A 4,543-nucleotide genomic window follows, 5' to 3' on the forward strand; every position below is an offset into this window, starting at 1 on the left:
AAGAGAAGGCAGAGGGATGGAAACGGAACCATAAACGTGATTCCTCTTTTGTGACCAGCAAGGGGACCACATTTGTAGCCCCATTTCCTTGGTCCTCCTCGGATTGCGATTTGATGAACGGGAATGGAACAGGAGAATCATTGAGGAGGGGAGACATTCCAGGGTGATGACAACGACCTATCGCCATGGGGGAGAGCTTTAGAATCCGGGTGATAAATGATGACTCGTCTCTCTCTGGGTGCTGCTGGGGTATGATTTGGAAAGCTCTCGGGTGTGTTTTTAGGCAGATTGCGAGGAAGGTTCCCAGAAGAGGGCAAGAAAACTCCCTCGGGGGAAGGAAATAGCGGAAAAATGCTTTGTGATGACGTGAGTTGTTGTTTCTGTGTCAAATCGATTGGATCGATGTCGGCGTAACAATGTGTAAAATATGAGCCTCATTGAACCCGGAGGTGATGAATGGCTGTTGGGTTCAAAATTCGAACCGATCTATCTCTAGTGGAGCAGCTTTAAGATATGCAAAGTGCTACCCATAGGTCGGACATTTCAATTTACCCGATAGCTGTTGTCGTTTATCAGTTTTCGATTGGTTGTGTGAAATTCAAAACAACCATATCAGGACATGGTAAATCATCGATGAAAATAATGCTTGATATTTTTTTTTCATTCAGGAAGTAACATGATGACATCATTGTTGAACTGACGAATTGGCTTGATGTCAACCTTTCAGTTGAACTTGAAAGTAGATGCAGTCACGGAAAAAAGTTTACATAGATGAAAAAATAAATTTAAAAAAACAAAAATGACCTGAATGACAAAAACAAGAACGAAAACCAGTTCTTCATCTCTTCAAAACCTGAGTATCAACATGGAATTTTGAAGGTTTTCTTAATTCCTGCCAGGTGCCGACTGTTTACTTTATTTGAAATTTTATAAACTTTTTTACTTTAAACGGTTTCATATTTGGTAGATAAAAAAAATACTTTATAGCAATTCCATACGGCATGTAAGGATTAAATTATTCTGCTTCTTGGCCGTCCACAGACGTCTGTCAGCAGTGCCGCAAAATTACCTTCAATCGCACTTTCAAAGCAAGAATTTCGGTCCAAATTCCTTCCATCGTCGCCCAGAGCGAGGGCTCGACAGAAGTAAGGCGGCAAAACATCAACAACGCCCGTAAAACGTTAGATCCGGCTTTTTGGGGCCTAAATGACACCATCCTGGCTGCTGCGGAGGCTTCATCAAAGCCTGAGAAGCCTTGGAATGTTTCGGTTTTTATCTTCAAGTTTCCCCCAAAGCGAGACCGGCAAAACGGTTCCCAGGGAAAGGAGCAAATATCTAAAGAAGTCTAGCTTGGCAAGTTTAGGCGGCCATCGTCCTTGTCCAGGATTGACGCTGCCGGTGGTGAGAAACAAGGACGCCAGACGCTTCGTGTCAGGTATTTTGACATGTAATTTTCGGCTCGCTTCAGTAATCTTCACCGAGCAGGGTGACACGGTCAGTTTTTGTCGTGATTCGTCGTGATGCTTAATCCATTTTATCGCTCGGAATTTAGGATGGCGCTCGGTGGAAAATTGTTTCAAAGCTTTCGAACTTTTTTCGGAGAAGAGGTGACTTTAGCATTTCTTGAGGGAGTTTAATGATTCAATTAAAGGACAATTAGATGTGTTGAGTTAATTAAATGACGAAATCAAGCTTGTTGAAAGCACTTAACTTAAAACTCTGCGGTAGAAAATGATTTTTCTCATTTCAATAATCTTTCTTCTAAAAGTTTAACTGCCTTCTGTTTGCCCTTGTATTTATTCTCAAGATATAATTTTGTGACATTTTCAAAATCTAGCCGGAAAGATGCAGATAGTTTTATTTAATACTTGTACCGAGATTTTTTTCTGTACCAATCAAAATTGCCGAAATCACAGAAAAATCTATAGTTTCACAGAATTTTTTTGAAGAGAAGAGAAGAGAGATTCATAACATTGTTTGTTTTTTTTGAGAATGTACATTTTAAACCTAATATTCATTTCTAATTTCATTTACTAATTCGTGAAAATTTTATGAACTTAGTAATCATAATTGATTTTTCCTAAGCATTTTGATAAAGCTTTTTTTTTTTTTTTTTAAATATGTCTTTATTTGCATCAAATCATGATTACACTTATATTACATTATTGCATTAAACTAGGTGTTCAGCTCAATAATGAACTGTTCATAGCCCTATAAGTAACTAGATTATAAAAATTTATTTATAAGATTTAAATTTGCTGAGCGCAATCAAGTTTTTAATGTAGGAGAACATCCTGTAATAGCAAAAATATTTTATACTTAAAACTAAACACTATCTTAAAATTAAACTAAACATAAAGAGAACGAATCTCTGCGATGGAAGACTGCATCGATTTGCCTCTGAAGTTGGAGATGATGTTGTTGGCCATCTCTTCGATAGATTTTTTTTTTTTTTATTTTTATTTTTTTTTTTTTTTTTTTTTTCATTATACAAATTATATTTATTGACCAATTTTTATACAATACATTTACACTCTAACAACTTTTGACAAAACAATTTTTCGTTATCGAATTCATGTTTCTGGTTCACAGTCCTTTTCATGGTATATAAAGTTTTAAAATCAGATTTAGATCACTTTTTATATTTCAACCAGCTACGATCGACCGAAGATGTTGATTTCGAACACGACTTTGATCTTGCTTTAAGATTCAATGCCTGCAATCCGATGAAGATCTTCGGTGCTGTGCCAAGGTGGAAGCCGCAAAATCATTTTCAGAACTTTGTTCTGAATCCTCTGGATGGCTTTCTTCCTCGTCGCGCAGCAGCTAGACCAAATCGGAACTGCATACATGATCGCTGGTCGGAAAACTTGTTTGTAGATGAGCATCTTATTTCGCAGACACAACCGGGATTTCCTGTTGATGAGAGAATAAAGAGATTTAGTGTATTTATTACATTTAGATTGAATATCTTAAATGTGATTTTTAAAAGTAAGATTCCGATCAAGTGTAAGTCCCAAGTACTTCACGTGATCAGACCATTCTAATGAAACCCCATTAAAAGTTATGGAATGATTTTCATTAGGTTTTAAAAAATTTGCTCTTGGCTTATGGGGAAATAAAATAAGTTGAGTTTTGGAAGCGTTAGGAGAAATTTTCCACATTTTCAAGTAATTCAAAAAGGAATTTAAATTTTGTTACAATCTACTGCGTACCACCCGTAAATTTCGTCCTTTTGCTGAAAGCAAAGTATCATCAGCAAATAATCTTCTACCTTTTCCTTCTGGTACATCAGGAAGATCAGAAGTAAAAATATTGTATAAAATTGGCCCAAGTATACTGCCTTGAGGGACACCAGCTCTAATGGGTGTCCTTTCAGAGCATGAATTTTGATAGCTTACTTGTAAGGTTCGGCTAGTCAAATAATTTTGAATAATTTTGGTGAGATATACAGGAAAATCAAATCGAGCTAATTTAGCTACTAAACCTTTGTGCCAAACACTGTCAAAAGCTTTTTCAATATCAAGAAGAGCAACACCAGTTGAATAACCCTCAGATTTGCTAGCGTTAATCATATTAGTTACACTCAAAAGTTGATGTGTAGTAGAATGTCCATGACGAAAACCAAATTGTTCATCAGGGAAAATAGAATTCTGATTAATGTGAATCATCATTCTTTTCAAAATAACTCTCTCAAATAGTTTACTTAAAGATGGAAGCAAACTAATTGGTCGATAACTTGAAGGCTCTGAAGCACTTTTTCCAGGTTTCAAAATTGGAGTTACTTTGGCATTTTTCCATTTATTGGGAAAATAGGCCAAGTGAAAACATTTGTTGAAAATTTTAACTAAAAAATTTAAAGGCAACTTTTTAAGAAGAATATAGAAAATCCCATCTTCCCCTGGAGCTTTCATATTTTTAAATTTTTTGAAAATCAATTTAAATTCATCAATATTTGTCTCACAAGAACTTTCAAACACATTTTGCTTAGAAACAATATCATCAAATTCTAGGGAAATTTGAGCATCAATTGGACTTACAACGTTTAAATTAAAATCATGAGCAGACTCAAATTGTTGGGCTAATTTTTGAGCCTTTTCTGAATTAGTTAAAAGAAGTTTATCCCCATCTTTCAAAGTAGGAATTGGCTTCTGGGGCTTTTTCAAAATCTTAGTTAATTTCCAAAATGGCTTTGAGTAGGGTTTTATGTCCTCTACTGCTTTAGCAAAATTTTCATTACGAATGAAATTTAAACGACGTTTGATCTCTTTTTGAAGGTCGCAATAAATTAATTTCAAATAAGGATCTCTAGTACGTTGATATTGGCGTCGACGAATGTTTTTCAGTCGTATCAAAAACTGAAGATCATCATCGATCAAAGGTTGATTAAATTTATGTTTAACTTTAGGTATTGAAGCGGCTTTAGCATTGACTATTGCAGTTGTCAAATTTTCTACAGCCAAATCAATATCTTCTATTGAATTCAGTGGAACGTTTACATCTAAATTACGTTCAATAAAATTCATATATCGCTCCCAGTTAG

The sequence above is a fragment of the Uranotaenia lowii genome, chromosome 3, assembly GCF_029784155.1.
Source record: "Uranotaenia lowii strain MFRU-FL chromosome 3, ASM2978415v1, whole genome shotgun sequence".
Lineage (NCBI taxonomy): Eukaryota > Metazoa > Arthropoda > Insecta > Diptera > Culicidae > Uranotaenia > Uranotaenia lowii.